This window comes from Miscanthus floridulus, chromosome 7, assembly GCF_019320115.1.
Source record: "Miscanthus floridulus cultivar M001 chromosome 7, ASM1932011v1, whole genome shotgun sequence".
Classification (NCBI taxonomy): domain Eukaryota; kingdom Viridiplantae; phylum Streptophyta; class Magnoliopsida; order Poales; family Poaceae; genus Miscanthus; species Miscanthus floridulus.
In genome coordinates, this window is record NC_089586.1 from 70,780,843 (window position 1) to 70,800,210 (window position 19,368).

The window sequence follows — 19,368 nt, forward strand, 5'->3', positions numbered from 1 at the left end:
CACACCCCCTACCTGGCGTGCCACTGTCGATGAAATATGGTCGGCAGTCTACCTAGGGGTATGCCCAAGGTAGTAGATTGTTGGTAGACAGATGCGCAAGCCACAAACAAGATGGTGACGCAAGATAGGCATGAGGTTTTATCCAGGTTCGGCCGCCAAGAAGGCGTAATACCTACGTCCTGTGTCTGAATTGTATTGCTGTATGTCAATGAGAGATGTTTTTTAGAGGGGTCCCCTGCCCGCCTTATATAGTCCAGGGGGCAGGGTTACAGATCTGGAAACTAATCCTAGCCAGTTACAATTGCCATATGTGGCCAGATAAGGATTCCTATTCTAACCGACCAGGATCTTGATTGATCACCAAATCTGCCTTGACTCCTTGCGCGGGACTCCGGTCAAGTTGGCCAGGCCGCACGTCGTCTTTTGGTGGACCAGACCCACCGATCCGGGCCGACCCAAGCTTAGCCATAAGGGTATAGGGGTTAATACCCCCACAGTAGGTCAAGCTCACTAGAGCAAAGGTGGCTTGGCGAAGGTGGCTACGGGCACTTGAGGGCGGAGTAGGGAGGCAGCGTAGCTCGATCGGTATTTATGGGGGTCGAGGTGGCATGGGCGGCATGGCACCTGAGGCATAGCGGACACTGGATGGCGGTGACGTGGAGGTGTCCAACTAGAGCATGATGTGGAGAGGAAGAAGATGCCCTGACGGGTGGGCTATGCACGTCAGCGGGGTGGAGAAGAGGAGAATGGCATGTGGCGCATCACAGACCTGGGCTGGGCAGACTAGGCCATGTAGGAGTAGCGGCGGCCTACGGAGGGGAGTAAATGGCTAGCGCAGGGGCGCAAGCGCGCCGGCACGGGAGATGGGCCAACGCAGGGAAAACAAGGCCACAGCGGGAAAAAGAAAAATGACCATGCGGATTGGCCCTGTGGTGGAGAAGGGAGAAAGGGAGGGGCGAAGGTGGGCCTGGTGGGAGGAGAACAGGCCAGTGGGAAGAAGCAGGCAGGGCCATGCAGGCAGAAAGGGAGAGAGGATTTTCTTTTTTCCAAGTCTTTTTCTAATTTGTTTTAAAAACCAATTTCAAATGTAAACCAAATCAAATTTGAATAGGATTTCAAATACACTTCTCAATTCAAACATAAATGAGAAATTTTGATAAGTTTTCAAAAATAAATTTTACAACTTTTTAAATTATTTTATTTTCTAATTCTCTTTTGTTTCTTTTCTTTTACTTCAAAGCCATTTATAAATATTTTTCCAAAAGCAATTCAAATCATTTTTGAAGTTTTAAATCAAGACCACTCCACCAAATAAATCAAATGCATCAGCATGTATGCACATCCATGTTGCTAAACGTTATGATAAATTTTAATTTAATGAAAAAATTTATTTACCTATATTTTATGAGCACAAAATTTAGAAATAAATCATTTTAAACCTATTTTCAAAAGAGGCAAATTTTAGGGTGTTACAATTCTACCCCCCTTAAGATGAATCTCGTCCCCGAGATTTGGAAGACGTCGACTGGGAGATAGAGATACTTCATCTTTAGATTCTTCTTTACTTCATCGTGTAGTTCCATCGTCTTGATAAGGGTCCCACTTTACTTTGCATACCTGTTGACCTTACTTCAAGTAATTTTCCTAACTAATTCCAAGATTTTGATAGGCACCTTGATCCATTCTCTGGTATCTCCAATCACTAGGCCACTTTTCCCTTTTAGTCCCCACTATCAATTCTTCTTCTTAAAATATTCACCTTCTAACGAAACCTTACGAATCTCTTGGTCAGAAGGAAATTCTACTACCAACCTTCAAAACATTAATGATTCCGATCAAGTTGCTCGAACTTGGAATACAATTCTTAGTCCTTGGTGTCACCCGAACCTTCTTAGCATGATTCTCTGTTGCTAAGGGCATCGGTCGTGACTTTTACTTCTCTAGGTGTTAGCACTTTTCCAAGTCATAATCACCTTCATTCTAATGAGGATATCACAAGCTCAAGACCAACTTAGTGAAGATGTCCTATAGATTCTTATGACCCTCCTATATGTCACTTTTACTTCCAAGAAGATATTACTTCCATACTCCCTAATGGATAACTCCAGATTCATGTTGGGTAGTTCAACTCACATTTCCTTAGTTGACTTAATGAATACTGGTACTACATTTTTCTACCTGCATAAGGACACATCCCACACCTTGACAAGGTGCATCATTGTAGGTACGAAGCTCTCGTCCGGATCTAGCAAAGCTAATACATAGGTTTTACTTCAACCTTTTCTTGGACTCCTTCAACAATTAGCTGATGTCTCTTGATCCAAACTAACTTGAAAACTTCTCTAGGTAACTCTACCAAAATCTTGATGACCTTGGATAAACCTTCGTTAATCCTTTAACCAAACATCACTGAAACTTTGAGTTTCTCTCACATCTTTGGGTACCACCACACTTCTGCTGTGCAAACTAGAGCGTAGGACACTTCATCTTGCAAATTCTTCAACTTGGCTACCCCCCTTAAGAAAATATAAACTAGGGGACACCAAAGTATATCTTGTACCTCCTCCTAGATGTGCTAACTAACTAATATCAAGACATTATGTCATCCCATCGATACTCTTGTATATGGGCAAGAACAAGAAATCTAAAATTCCTCGTGAGCAGAAAAACAATAGCGCAGGTAAAACAGCTATAACTCTCATTATGTTAATTCAATAAAGTTGTAGGTTATATCGTTGGAAAGCTTATAAAATTATCCACAACTTCCTTACAGAACACTTTTCCAAATTATGTAGTTAACTTGGTCGAAAATAGTGCACAATAGAAACTACTCTAAGTTCCAAACAGCACAGATGCATCGCCTTGTGATTTTCAGTATCTCCATAACCAAAATAGCTATTAAGCTGATTCTTGTGCTCAGGGAAAGATAAGTCTACTATTGTCCAAAATTTTCTCATGATTTTTTATCATCCTGAAATTAGAGATATAAGCTGAAGAGTGCAGACTGCTCCGAAAAGACAGGATAGACGAAACAGAAAAAAACTATAACCCAACTATTTATTGCACTAATCCTTATACCTTAGGCCTATAAACTAAATGAAATTATGGGAACACCCGACAAGATGATTGCAATCATTAAAAAGATGCAAAACAATCATAAGCATTATGGCAATTCAACAAGCAATAAAGGTGCACAACTTAATCATTAACTCAACTTACAACACTATCGTCCTCATTATGCTAGGGGTAACAACCCTAAGACTCTTCTTCAGATTACGCAAGAAGGTGATGAAGAACAGTTCTAAAAGCATATCAAATCAAGGGGTGAAGATGAGAACAAAGACTTCAAAATAAGTACCGAGGTAGAGATGAATAACAAGGGTAAAGATATAGTAGAGAAAAAAATATCAAGGTTCATAGAGCAAGGATTTTTGTAGCAACTTCTAAATCTTAGAACAACCAGTTTCTACTTAGCTTACGTCCTACAGTCAGCATTGCTCTGATACCACTTTGTAGCATCCGGTTTTAAGAACAAAACCCGATACACACCATATGTGACCCAAGAAGTCAAATCTCACATATAGCTACAAATAAGGGTAATATCAAAAGACAATGCTTAAATACATAGCATATTAGTATAAAGATTATAACCTCAGAGTATAAATAGCAGAAAGACAACTCTGATCTTTAGGTGAAGACTCCAAATCCATAGGGACAACTGACTGGTTGATCACAAGCCTATTTCCTCCAAACTCTAGCAATCTGGTACCCATCCAAAATTTTTATCCAAATAATTGAAAAAAAAGCACGCATAAGTACATGTCGTACTCAATAAATATAACATGGGGTTCATGAGGCTCAAAAGGCTGACACTGGTTTAACTACGGTTAGCTTTTAATGAGTCATCTTTTAGCAAATGGGTGGCAACAAGTTTATCACAAGCCCATAAACACATGATCAGGTAAACATGATTAATGAATAGCATAAATAGTAATCATTAGTGAGCATCTTTGTTATCAGTATCATCGGTATTCATCATCTATTCTATAAATGTTCCAAGGCCGCTCGTGACCGTGAGCACGGCTGATATACCAGTTTTACACTCTATAGAGATTGTACACTTTCACTGTGAATCATGATTTACCCTTTCGCCCGAGGTAGCTAATCTCTTGACCCACTTCCAAGGAAGGTTGGTAGGGTTCACTATGAAGCCTTTCAAAGGTTTGTCTAACAAATTTGGGCCATTAGATTCACTCAGTAAATAGATATGGGAACCCCCTGTCGAATGGCACAATTCCATCACGACTATACACATAAGAGTAGAGGTTGTCCTATACTTGATTCGGCTAGCCATTCTTGCACCAATAATGGTAACCTCTAACAAGCTAGAAAAGGTCCTCATACTGAGCTAAAGCCAGAGCCATATAGCCCTCATAGTTGTACTATAAGTCCTGTATAATCACATACAGATAAGTCCTTAGGGAGAGGAATCTAGAGCACCATAAAAACAGCCCAATGCTCTAGCCCCCTTGTTCCATGTTGCTAAAAAGTGTCTTTTAGTGTTTATTGCATAATCCATTAGTCAAGTTACGGGAGATGAGAGGAGGTCGAGGCGAGCTCATCTTGAGGGATTCAGGCGGTAGAGAATGAGCATGGCAGGCGCTGTGCTTGGCTAGCGACGGCGGACAGCGGCGCGAGCTCGCTAGAGCAAAGGTGTCTCGGCGAAGGTGGCTACGGGCGCTCGAGGGCGTAGTAGGGAGGCAGGTGTAGCTCGGTCGGTATTTATGGGGTCTGAGGCGGCTTAGGCAGGCATGGCACCGAGGCATAGTGGACATGGATGGTGGCGACGCGGAGGTGTCCGACTAGAGCAAGATGCTGAGAGGAAGAAGACGCCCTGATGAGTGGGCCAGGCGTGTCAGCGGGGTGGAGAAGAGGAGAACGACACGGACATGTCATAGACCTAGGCCAAGCGGACTAGGCTATGCAGGGAGGAGCGGTGGCCTACTGCAGGGGAGGAAATGGCCAGCGCAGGGCAGTGAGCATGCCATCGTGGGAGATGGGTCAACGTAGGGAAAACAAGTCCATGTGGGAAAAAGAAAAATGACCATGCAGATTGGGCCTGTGCTAGAGAAGGGAGAAAGGGAGGGGAGAAGGTGTGCCGGTGGGAGGAGAACAGGCCAGCGAGAAGAAGTAGGCTGGGCCATGTAGGCCGAAAGGGAGAGAGGGTTTTCTTTTTTTTCCAAATCTTTTTCTAATTTGTTTTAAAAACCAATTTCAAATGTAAACCAAATCAAAATTGAATAGAATTTCAAATACACTTTTCAATTCAAACATAAATGAGAAATTTTGATATGTTCTCAAAAATAAATTTTACAACTTTTTAAATTCTTTTATTTTCTAATTCTCTTTTCTTTCTTTTCTTTTACTTCAAATCCATTTTTAAATTTTTTTCCAAAAGCAATTCAAATCATTTTTAAAGTTTTAAATCAAGACCACTCCACCAAATAAATCAAATGCATCAGCATGTATGCACATCCATGTTGCTAAACCTTATGATAAATTTTGATTTAATGAAAAATTTTATTTACCTATATTTTATGAGCACAAAATTTAGAAATAAATCATTTTAAACATATTTTCAAAAGAGACAAATTTTAGGGTGTTACATGCGGGCAAATCACTGCCCTGTCTATCATTTGGTGAGTAGAGACCGAATTTTATACGATGAATGATGATGATATATGTGGAGTAATACACTAAGGCCTTGTTTGGATGCATGTGTATCCACCTTAGTCCACATGTGTTGGAGTGGAATGGAATGGAATTTAGTTTAATTCCACTCCAATCCATTTCAACACATGTGGATTGAGATGAATACATGCGCATCCAAACAAGGCCTAATTTGCATTAACCGTTGGATCACCAATATTAATCCCCCAAGTTTTGGTGGACCCCCCAAGTTTTGGTGGACGACGACTCTTAATAGTGTTTATGTGTTCGTGATGCAATTACGCGACATGTGGGATAGTTTGCCGCTAAAGGCATTCTCTCAGTACCCATCTTTTCCTCTTTTGCGCGCCATTTCCATCGCCGTTTACCCCCTCCAGGTGCCACCCACCCTGCGCCGCCTCCCCCTCTCCCTCCAAAAATCCCCCCTCCCCCTCCCCCATGCACACCAAAACCTCTTGCTCAGATCCTTCTGCACCATGGGGATCTACTATGTCGTGGCGATCTACCGCACCACCATCTGTCAGCGCGCCACTCCTCCAGCGAGCAAGCCGGTTGATATCGCCTTCTCGCCTTGGCATGGTGAGGTCATCTACGATCTCCTCTTTTTTTTCTTCATGATTGTTTGGTGTTTGATGAAATGCATGTGTAATTTTTTTATTGTTGCAGATGGCATGAATTAAAGTAAAGTGGCTCGAACTACCACATCACAGAAAGAGCTAGAGGCAGGCAAACATTCTCTGAGAAGCAGAGGTACAGGCACCACCATAGCCCAGAAATAGCCAGAGGAAGGCTCGCAATCTCCTAGAAGCAGAGGAACAAGCACCACCATAGCCCAGGAAGAAGTAGAGGAAGGCGGACAACATCCAAGAAGCAGAGGAAGAAGCAACCAAAGCTATGCTAGCCCTATAGTCCGAGAATTCTCGCAGGCGGACTCAAACGGCCCACCGATAGCAGCAGCATGAGGAGAGTGCTGAAATGGAACTCAGGGAGGAGGACCTCACTAAGGAACAACTACAGCTCATGACCAAGTTCCACTCCAAAACCAGACCAGTCACTTTGCACCTTCCTAGTTCCAATCTACAGTTAGTCATGGGTGCATGCAGCGCTCGCACTCATGGAGGTTCGATGTGTGCCACAATTGGTGGTACAAGGAGCAGTCAAGGAGGTAATTTGATGCCTAGCCAATGGTGGTACGAGGAGTAGTCAAGGAGGTTTGGTGTCTGCCAATGGTGCTATGAGGAGCAGCAATATTGAGAGAAAGAAAGAGGTGGTTTAGTTCTATGACTTTCGATATTACAGCTCAAAGAAGATATGGAGCATCAAGTTTTGGGATATTGAGCTCTGGTTTCCACTCCTCAAAGAGCCTGGCACAAAATCATAGTTTTGGACTGTGACTTCAGGAGAGTTTCTTCAGGAAGCTAGCATGCTAGAGGGATGGTACTAGTAGACCAAAGGATACTTGGTTGGGATGAGATTGAGAGAGCAGCTGGTATACCCATCCAGCCCCTCTTTGAGCGGTTCCTAGGCTTTGTTCACCTTTTTAGTGAGGTTGATCAAATTGTGATAATCTAGGTGCATTAGTTCTATGCAACAGTGTGGATTCATCTAGAGCATGACTTCATTGGTTTTATGCTCGAAGGTCGGCCAGAGCAATTGTACTACAATCATTTGCAACAACTCCTCGAGGTTGACATTTCAGATAGGAAGCTCCACCAAATAGTCTATGGAGATGCTCTTCCTTCACATCAGTAGCAAGGCTAGAGGTACTTTTCCTATAGACCAAGAGATTTAGACGCTCCTCATGGAGCCCTTCACCGATGGCTCCTTGCGTACAACAGACAGACTGCGTCTAGAGGCTTACATTGTACACATGGCTCTAAGGAAGACAATCCTACCTCATGGCAGCAACAGGGAGTCATTGACCAGCTTACAGCTAGTGGCTCCTACTATCAATATGGAGAGGCAAGCAGTTTGGCTTCTTACACTTTTTTTCCTGTTTGAGATCAATGATGTGATAGCTGACGCTATCAGTACTAGACGAAAGCATGTGTACCCTCACTTCATCAAGCTATTTGCTATGCTCGATTGACTTTGAAAGGAATGGGCTACTGTATAATGAATCAACCTGCGAGGCTATGCCCTACATGCCAGCAAATCTAGATGATCGTCATCATGAACAGTGTGCCCTTAGGTCCATTCAAGAGCTATTACGCATATAGGACAGAGAAAGACACAAAATGGTGGATGTAGCCCTAGAGCAGGACAAATCACTAGTCTAGGATTGGAGGAATCTTGAATGTATGAATGCAAGATTTAGACTCTAATGAGAGCGACTATCGTGACCCTACATTAGACGACCACAACGAGGGAGGTTCGTCCTCTGGTGGTATGGCTGACAAAGAGATGGATGATGTTCCACCTACTGTAGAGACATTAGCCAAGTAGGTATCACCTCTAGTGTCCGTTCAACAACTATTAGAGCTTGGATAGATGCTTGCTAGGCTTGTTATCGGCTAGGAAAAAACTAGAAGTGTACGAAACTGACAAGAGAGGTGTTTCAAAGCAAGTAATGATAAGCAAGTAGAGAGTGTGGTCCTTCTCAAAGAGCAGATGAGATAGGAATCATCTGCCTTTTTGTGAGGCCATCAACCAACAAGGCCAAAATATCAACATGATGTGCAATGTGTTCATCGGTTGCTTTAATCAACTAGTACAGCACCACAGGGGTTAAGGCCCCTAAGTTTCAAACACTTCAGATGGAATGTGGTAGTCAGGTCAACCCCATTGCTGGTTATCTAACTGGTCCTAATAATACAACTAGTCCACATAGAGTTACCCATTGTGATGCTACATAAGCAGAGTTCAAGCTTTAGGTCTTGATCAGGCTGGTGATCTACCTTCTTCACCCCCTTAGGTAGAGGTGCAAGCCACCACTGGAGGCACATATAGAGCCTCTTAGGGCTTCTCCAATGCCTGAGATACCTGAGACAGCTTCAGGTCCTAATGAGGTAGGTGATCCACCTTCTTCGCCCCCTTAGGTCAAGCTGCAAGCCACCACGGGGACACATACATAGCCTCTCAGGACTTCTCCAATGATCGAGATGCCTAAACCTGCTAATGCTAATATTACTATAGTTGAACATAAGCAGAGTTTAGCTTCAACTCATGAGGTAGCTGATCGACCTTCTCTGCCCAATTAGGTCGAGGGACTAGATACTACGTGCTGACACCACAAGGGCACATATAGAGCCTCCTAGAGCTTCCCCAAGAATCAGCGGAGCCTGGTGCGACCACCAAGCCTACTAATCCTACCATTAATAGAGTTGAGTTGATCCTAGGGTCTGATACTACTATTTCAGTTCAGCAGACCAAAGAGTCCACCATTCATCTAGGTAACCACGTCACTGAGCATGATGAGACATTGGATTCGAATGATGAGTTTTTAGCATACTCACCAGGTGAGATGCACTCACCAGGCTAGGTCAAACTCAACTAGCACCATCATGACTTTGATGTCTGCTTTGTCATCATCACCACATCCATTAGATGTGTAGTCACCTTGATTCTCTACCGAGGAAGGGAGGTACAAGAGATTGGTGATAGTTTGATAGTCGAAGTGAGGGATGCAGTAGAAGGTGAGGGAATAGAGGCATCAAAATTTAGATTTAGAATGATTCTTGATGTAATAATTGAAGTTTTGCTTACGACACAATGTCTATTTTATGGTTCTATAATAAGTTGTACATGTTGAACCATTTTTATCACTATGTTTGATTTATAACAATTCTTGATGCACTACTAGAAATATCCACTTGTAGGACAAAAATCTTAATGATGAATATTTCTATTTCATCATAGATCTACGGTGATGATCTTGTAACCCTCCCTTTCTATGATGAAATTAGGCATCATCACAAAAAAACATCATAGAAGACCAGTAGGGTTTCATGATAGATCACTCGCACGACTCATCTGTGATGATCTCCTTTAATACTAGTGACAAATGGTGCTTCATCATTGAACTAATTACACATCTATGATGAACAATATTTGATCTGTAACAAATGACTTCATCATAGATCTCCACATGGTACTTTCTCCATCCGATGTGTACCTATGGGACCTACAGTTACTCATCTGTGACGCTCGCAATTCATCATAAAAGTCTCTACTTGGACCTATCTCCATGTGACGTGTACATGTGGGACCCTTCTCCATCGAACGTGTACCTGTGGGACCTACAGTTACTCATCCAGTGACACTTGCAATTCATCATAAAAGTCTCCGCTCAGTCCTTTCTCCGCTCGATGTGTACCTACGGGACCCTTCAGCATCTAACCTATGGGACCTGATGGCTTACATGTCATGTGTACCTATGAGACCATTCTCCATCTCCACCCTGACCTATGGGACCCGATGACTTGTGTGTGATGTGTACCTGTGGGACCATCCAACCATGTGCGACCTGATGGCTCATGCGTCACGTGTACCTATGGGACCTTTCTCCATCTCTATCTGACCTATGGGTCCCAATGGCTTGCTTGTCACTTGTACCTTTTGTGCCACTGGGGTCTAATAAATTAAAAAAACCACAATGCCTGGAAGTTCGAACTCAGGACCCAGAGAAAGCAATGCACTGATCTTTACGATTGCGCTAGATGCCTAGTTGTATTGACATGTCTTTGGAGTTGTTATAGTATTATATTCTCTGTGTGGATGCCCTACAGGTTGACCTATATTGGATATTTCTCCTTCAAGTGGAAACAAATTTGTGCCCTGTTAGACTAGCGGCGGTGGCGGTGGTGGAGGATCCCTAGTGTGCTATGGTGGCTTCAGTGTCCTTTTGGAGGCTAGGTGGTGGGGTTTGATGGTGGAGCATGGCGGCATTGGCATTCGTATCTGTTGTGTGCCACGGCAGAGGTGATAGATCCAATCCATAGGTCTCCTTTCTTGCATTTTCCTATTTGCTTCACTGTTTTGGTCCTTGCTTGAACATGAGGTATACAAAAAACATTATAGCCTTGGAGATCTGGTTAGGCCAATGATATGATGATGAAAAGAACTAGGAGGTGGCACTAGTTGGTTTTCTACTGATGCCTTGGTTTTCTATATATGTTTAGGGTTGTTACTATAAATGCCTATGTGCAACTAGGCCTATTAATTCTCAAGTGCTTGGTTGATTATACCTATCTATCTAGGCAAACAAATAGGCCCATTGCTACTGCCTTCAAAACTAGTTGTAATTGTTATCCTCTTAATCTTTGTCTGTTTCCTATGGAAGAATCTCTGAGCTCATTTACTGATTGTAAGTGTGAGGGATAGACTTGATTTAGCTGGAATTGTAATGGTTATAGCTCCATTAACTGCTACTCTAGTTTGAGTTATATATATCTATGTGGTGCTACTCTAAATTTGTTTGAGGTCATACCATGAAAATTGTTAATGGTTGTTAAAGTTGCACTTTGGTATGAGTTTTGGATTTCACTAATGGATCTTTGTTAGATTATTTTCATCTTCATAGATCATTGAGGAATGCTCTCATCATACTGCACACTGATGAAATGTAGGAGGCCCCCAACAAGAGGAATGCACTAGCCAGCCTCATGGAGGATGTCATTTTCGAAGATCCTACACCACCTCCCCGCCCGCTCCTTGTTCTGCTACAAATGTGTCTATCCCTCCTAGAAAAAACTCATCTCAGACCCCAACAACCACAAGACGCTACCCTAGACTATGGCCGACTTCTTCTATGACAGTGGGGATGGCAATCGAAACTTCACCAGCATCGTCCGTGTTGTACGCCCCAGCTCCTTGTAATTCTTGCCCTTCAACATTGAAAATGTAGCTGTCCTAGATTGCTACAATGGCCTCATCCTATGCTGGTGCCTTGGGGCTGATGGATACCACTATATCGTCTACAATCCAATGACCTAGAAGTTTAAAATTTTGCCTACCTAGCACCCTTGATGTTGGCCATGCTGTTGGTGAGGCTTGCTTGGCGTTCGATCCGATAGCCTCCTCGCACTTCCATGTGATTGAATATGTGGATGTCAACATTGTGTGCGTAGGTATGGAGATCTACTCATCTCAACTATAGCATGGATCTATAAGGAATCTGAATGGGGTGAGCATACTGATGTGAACATTTTATAGAAAACCAAGTGTGTTTCTTAACAGTTATCTGCACATTATGGGGCGCTTTGGGAAGTACCCTATGATACTTGCTGTGGATATGGAGGGAAACACATGGAGGAAATTTGATGGGCCTAGTGGTCTTCAACACTCCATGCATCAAGCTCAGGGTCACTTGTGTGTATGTACTGTTGGTGGTCCCAATGATTCCAAGCTTTTAATCTAGATCATTGAAGACTATGATATTGATAATTGAACATTGAAGCCTTTGGTCCCCACTGCAGGATCCTATTTGGAAGGATTAATATTAGATTTGGTTTCCTAGATTTTGTTGATGAGGACATAGTTATTATAGTTCACCTAGAATGGAATTTGATTTTCTTTGCTGGGGAGATTAAAACAATCATCGCATATGACATGGACCACATAAGTGTTCGTGTCATCCCTTCCCATGTCTTTCGGTATAGTAGACATACTGTTAAAAAAGAGTTCATCTACATACCATTTTATCTTCCTTTGTTCCCTTGTTCTTTGATTCATTAGTAGAGCAGTAAATAAAGCTGCATTTGATGTATCTCTCTGTCATGCATTTTAAATGGACCAATGTTGTTTGATTGTCTATGGACATGTTAATTTCCTCAATGATGGATGTTGTCATTATTTTAGCTAAACTAGTGTGACATCTTTGTTTTGTTCACAAATTGAATTATTTGTTTGGTGCGCACATGTGTTACGGTGGCATTATTTCATTAATTCAACTATAGTAGAATACTTGTAGTGATTTCTAATGTCATGGGTACATGGGGTATGCTGATGAGGGCACTCCAAAATATACAAAAAAGACACTTCAAAAGCACTACAATGCACCCACCATATTGTACAACTAGCTATGCTACTATTAAGTTAGCCAAACTTAAAATTGTAAATGACACAGTAATAAGATCATAGGGAGATGAGGAAAACTATAGAGGATACTGTCAGACGCATTCAAATGTATAGAGGTTAGACTTTCTTATGTGTACAATAACATTTCAACACCAATGGCTCCTCTGCTCTGCTAGACTTAGGCGAGACTTGCGGTCAGGACTTTCTTACATGTGTAATACCATTTCAACACCAATGGCTCCTCTACTCTGCATTAGACTAAGACAAGACTTACTCCTCACTGCAAGGTTCTTTCAAGTTCAATAAATTTTATTAAAGACACAAGTTGGCTTCAACAGAGATTAAAGGCACTCATGAATGTTTGGCACATTATAGATCAGATCAAAGACAACTAGAAAGAAATCTATAGAGAAAAGCAACCAATAGGGGCTATAAACCAGCTACAAAATGACCAAAGGACCTGAGCTACACCACGCTCAATAGAGTTTAACCCACCTAAGGTCATGTTTGGATGTGCTTGTATTCATCTCAATCCACATGTGTTGAAGTGGATTGGAGTGGAATTAAACTAAATTCCATTCCATTCCACTCCAACCCATGTGGATTGTAGTGGATACACATGCATCCAAACAAGGATATCCATGTTTTTGTCTCAATCCACATGTGTTGAAGTAGAATCAAATTAAATTTTATTCCATTCTGCTCTAGCACATGTGGATTGATGTGGATATGCATGCATCCAAACAAGGCTTGATACAAAGTTCAACAAAAGTTAACACCAACATGCAAATAAGAGTTCACATATTTTGCAAGGGCGTCCTATAGATCAAACTTATTCATGACTACTAATATTACTAATATGTCCCATAGATCAAGGGTCAAGGTTGGCATGTAGGATCTCATCCACGTCCACCTTCCGCTGAGACGGTGTTGGCAGCCGGCTTGAAACCCTCAATCAGATAGGCGATGTCATCGTCCGTCGAACATGGCAAAAAATCCTACTCTAGTCACTCTGAGCTTCACCGCTGTGCCAATCTAAAGCTGGGCAGTAGCCAGTGCCATGGCAGCCCCCTGACAAATGGCTCCGGTCACCATGGCTTGAAGGCGGGCTAGCAGGGCTCGGAGGTGCTCCTTGCGGCGAATAGATTATCCATGTTTCCAACAGGGAAGGCTGCATTACAAGCAGCTAGCATGGACTACTATAGGGTGTTGACCTATGCACTCAGTACCATAGTAAGGTTCATCATGTGTTGGGCCTACTCATTGGTGATCGACAATTCACCTCACGCCTAGGTGACCAGATTCTTAGAAGCTTGAAGTGTGTTCGCACGTGGTGTCTTGCTCACCTCGTAGCATCTCGGTGTTCAGCCTGGTCCATGACAAAACTACTTGGACCTCATAGTAATCCTTCAATAATTGATGGTAGTCTATGTCGTCTGAGGATTCACTGCTCTTCTGAGGATTTGCCTACTTCAAAAACTGAGGGCTGTGTGGGGACAGACGGCCTCGACGGCGGCAAGCGACTGATAGCAAGACTCTCTGACACCACCGGGGGAAAGCCCCACTGACTGGGGATGGCACCGCCATGGAGGAAGCACTGCACAATGCAAGCCAAGTTCAAGCCCATATAGGATAAGGGGGAGAGCGATCTGATTGAGAAAGTAAATGACTTTTACCAAACTACCCGGCGTAGCATGGCATGGAATCGTGGGTGGCTGCCTCCATCAGGGGATGCCTCGCAGGGCCACTTTTCTTGCATGATCATGGATGAAGAACCCAACAAGGCTTAGGATGCCATCATGCCCATGATCACCTATTGAGATAGTAGGCAAATTCCAAATACTAGTTAAATTAAACAGCATGAACACAAATACTAGTGTGAGCATTGCTCACATACTCTGGTTAAATGAACATAAACAACATGAAGAGCGGTGATGATCTACCTCCAAAGGGGGAACTGGTAGGTTAGAGAGTAGGCCAACGATAGATCCGTCTATCGATGGAGGATTGCTGGCATTAAAGGCCTCTGAGGACTCCACATTGATACACGATATCATCTGCTCTGCCATGGTCCTGGCAGGAGGCGTCGGTGGCACGGTAGGGTGGAAGGCAAAAGCTTTGGGATGGAATTAGGAGCTCTAGAGAGAGAAGGCAATAGGTGTAACCTTCCCCCTTGCCCCTTGTCTCTGCTGCTATAGTTTGGGGGCCAGTCAACCACCCCACAACCGAGATGTTTGCGTGGGTGGGTGGTGGGGTTTTGCCCCATCATGTCAATGTGATAGGCTTGAGAGGCGATGTCCCCGCTAGAATAGGCTACTGATGCCACCCACGTGTGCATGCCTACGTGGGAATGCAGGAGCATGTCATTTGGTTAGTCAAGATTGTAGACTGGCCGGACATTGTGTGATCCTATAAAGTATAAAATTTTTGAATAAAAATAATCCTTGATGCATGGTTCTTGCAAGTTCAACAAATCTTATCAAATACACTGAAAATAAGATGAGTTGGGTTCAATATAGATCATAGCCACTCATGACTACTACTGATACAAATGTTGTGACCAAGTGCACTCCATAGGCAATAGTTTTACTCATAGCTCTGTACTATATAGTGTCTGACAAGATCAAATGTGTCGTATTTCAGACTTTCTTGTGAGCGTAGTAAAATATGAGAGTAAAGCTGAATGTGTCAGGAAAGTTGGACACAAGAAGTGGATCATGAAAAGGAGCTTTTGACATGCTCAAGACTTGAATGCCTAGGTGCGGTTGTGATAGATCTTTTATGTACTTATTTTATTCCAATCCAAGCAGTCACAACAGTCGAGGGACAGACTAAAGGCATGTTTGGCTTGGTCAGATTTACAATGCTTGGACCATCACATGGACTCTAGGGCAAGGCAAGATAAAGATTTTTTCCAACCAGAGTGCTTTGCCTTGTGTACCATTGTGCTCCCTTGGGAATCACAACCTATCATACCACAGAAGGTGTGTTCAATCGGAGATGGAGGAGCATTGATGTTCCCAACCATACACTAATCAAAACAGAGGACGTCTCCTCCATTTATGCCGATGAGACTGGCATGAGCCTCGACACTGGTTTTTACTACATGTTAGCTCCTCCACTTATGCCCCATCAGTGCGTGCACTCCTTCCATTTGTCACAACACTAGAAACATAGAAAAAGAAAGCCCCCCACTAGAGGTGAATGAGAACAGAGATATAACAACAAGAATTCCTCAAGATTGTCAAGTTCCATAGTTGGCATAGCGGGGCTGCAAGAAGGCATGGAAGGACCGAGCTAGAGCGACCTAGAGTGCTTGAAGATCCTTCGTCCTAGAATGTATGCAGAAAAATTGGTAAATGCTCGTTTTCTATTTGCTGAATCTAGTCTGCTAGGGTTTGCCATTGGGAATGAACTTGTCCCTCTATCTAGCAATGTCGATCTTTGTGAACACAGAAGCTATCGACTACAATTGCCCGGGCCATCAGAGCTCTCTGAAAAACTTGAGCTTTGTCTGGACGACGAGCAGAGCCTGGACCGATGGAAGGTGGAGGTGTTCACCGATGTCACCGATGGTGGCCACTTGTACCTCCACCGAGGATGGAGTCACTTCGCCCACACCCTCAACCTCTGCGATGGGTACCCTCATGTATTGTAGTATGATGGTCGATCATAGATTAACGTCAAGGTCTTCGACATTACCAACTACCGCAAGCAGTACCCGCACGACTTTGAGGCCAGCGGTAATCTGCTCTCCCTATCCATCGTGGAGCCGATGGAGTTTTGTAGTGATCCTGAAGAAGTGCCACCTCTAAGCGAAGTATCTAGTGAGCACTTGCGCAAGATGTAGAATGTACCGACAATGTCACAAGTTACCATTGTCCTCTTTGTCATCAGTCTTTTTTTGTGTGAGGCAAAGAACATGCCAGTGGACATCGAGCGAGCGCACGACTACAAGAAGTGGCGCATCATCGAGCTACAGATGGCAAGGGCAGTTCTGGTGCGTGGGCTTGGATAGGACCTTCATGAATAAAGTCTGGCTAGTGTTGTTCAAGTACGGGTGGGGTGCCTTCTGCGCTAACAACAACCTTAACATCGGTCGACACCTACTTCTTTAGCAGTGATCTGAGTGACCACCTCAACGATGAGGAGGAGGAGGAGCTAGAGGAATGGGAGAAGGAGCTGAAGGACGATGAAGCTAAGCTCAAGGTGGAGGTGTGCAAGGACAAACGATGGATGGAGGCTGGTGAACTCGGTGCAAGAGTTGACACCATCTATATTTTGTTGTTTCATCAAAAGTATTATCTGGCCTGTGAAGATTTCTTAGTATTGAACTATCTTAGGCCCTATTTGGATGGACTGCAACTAGTTAGCCATGGCTAAAAATTAGCCAATTAGTTGTTTTATTAGTCCATACCTATTTGTATCCTGAACTAATTGATGGGTTCTATGGACTAGTTGGATGGCCCCTAATAGTTGCCATTACTGTACTTCATTGTTCATCGACTCATAGTGATCTGAATGATCTATATATTTCGTAGGGTCGGAGTGTCTTAGGATCTAGAAAATTTCAACATCTATATGCCCATGTCCTCCGATCAGAAAGGGCAAACACCATTAGTATACTATAGATCAAAAAGAGAACCATAAAGAGAACTATAGGCAAAAGCAACCAATAGGAGCTAGACAGAGTTTAACCCACCTAATACAAAGTTCAACAAAATTTAACGCTGACATAGCGATTACATGGGTTAAACTATGTTGAGTGTGGTGTAGATTAGGTCCTTTAGTCATTTGGTAGCAATTTTCTAGCCCCTGTTGGTTGGTTTTGCCTGCTGGTTTCTTTCTGGTTCTCTTTCTGATCTATAGTCTAGTAAATAACAAAATTCATCTAATCAAGTCTCCCATCGATCTAATGCCTAACGGAGGAGCCACATAGCTATTCAAAGTTTACTACACACATAATAAAGTCCAACCATTGTAAATTTGACTAGGCCAGGACACATCTCACGTTATACAGGGAAACATATTTTGTACTAGTACTTTCGTTGAATCCCTAAAGGAAACAAATATAATTGAAACAAAACAACAGAAAAAACAAAAGCAACAAGAAAATCAAAAGCTACAGAATACACTATATTTGAGGACAAATTTCAAATGCCAGAATACACTACATTCTAAAAGAGTGACTTACTAGTTTGTTATTCCAATTTCCCATTCGAAAAATGGATTTCTTAGCAAAGCCTACAGTCCTTGCTACAATACAGAACTCTTCTTTCCCATCCATCTACATAGCCACAGACGCCGCCTACGGATGGAAGATCACCGCGCGCCTATGCCAGCGGTGGTGGCAACAACTTGCCCCATGTCGTTCAGAGGACCACCTTAGCTATCAAGAGGTGGCACAACACACACCCCTTGTTGCTTAGCCACCTACTCGTTGGTCCACCACTACCGCTTGCCACCATCGCCCATGATACTTCCTAGCCCTCGAGCCGTCTTATGTACCGCCTTGTAGTGTCATCATCATCAATATCGCCATTGTGCCTATAGAGCAATAGGACAACCAGATAGGCCGCTAGATTATGGTCGCTATCAGCGATGCAGGTGAGATTGTCGAGGCATGGCCAGGGGTTGTGCTTTTCCATGAATATAGTTTGTATCCTGGTGAGGAAGCAAGCCTCTAGGTTGCCTATTTGGGTCAGGCTAGCAAGAAGGGCTTCATAGTCAATGGGGTCGTCCCATGTCCTCCCGCGTCTGAACCGATCTAGTGCTAGATGCCGATCGATGGCATGGTCACTACAAATGGACACATGGATGAGCATGTCACTCATAGGCTATGGAGGTCATCGATGGGCTGCTCTGAGGTCACGACGAGGTGGCCAGCGATCACAATTTGCACCTCGACAGGGAGCGTCGTCAGCGACATGATTATTGGCGTAGATCGAGCATGTGGACGGCGGTGAGCCAAAGGGTTGGAGGCACTGATGTAGGTTGATTAAGGAGGAGGTAGGGGAGGCTATCGAGTGAGGGCTATAGTAGGAGTTCTTAAAATACCCTCACTGTCGAGCTAGGGCTATAGTAGGAGTTCTTGAAATACCCTCTATGAACTGGCATGGGAACTTGCAACGACTTTTGCGCAATGCAAGGGGGGAGTCAAACAATGGGAGTGAGGCTAGGATTTGTACACATAGGGACGCCAGGGCTCAAACAAGCTTCTAAGTAGTGAATATTTTAGATGGGTTAGACCTTCTGTCATCCGATGAAGTATATAGTGGCATAGTGCAGTCCAATCCAAGTAGTTGCATGCTTGCAGCAGCTGAGGGGCAGTAGCTAGATAGAGATGGATACATGGTTTCATAGGTTCTAATCATCTGCACTCCCTCAGCTATGTTTGATCTTCTGCACTCCTGGAGGAGAAGGGGGAATGCTCCTTTCATATAGACCTTGCATGGCTGATGAGAGTGAAGCGAATGCGGCAGAAAAGCTAGACACAAGAAGTGAATCAAGAAAAGGAGCTTTTGACCACCATGACATGCTTGACATTTGAATGCCTAGTGTAGTTGTGATAGGTCTTTTCTATATACTTATTTCACTCCAATCCAAGCAGTCACAGTAGTC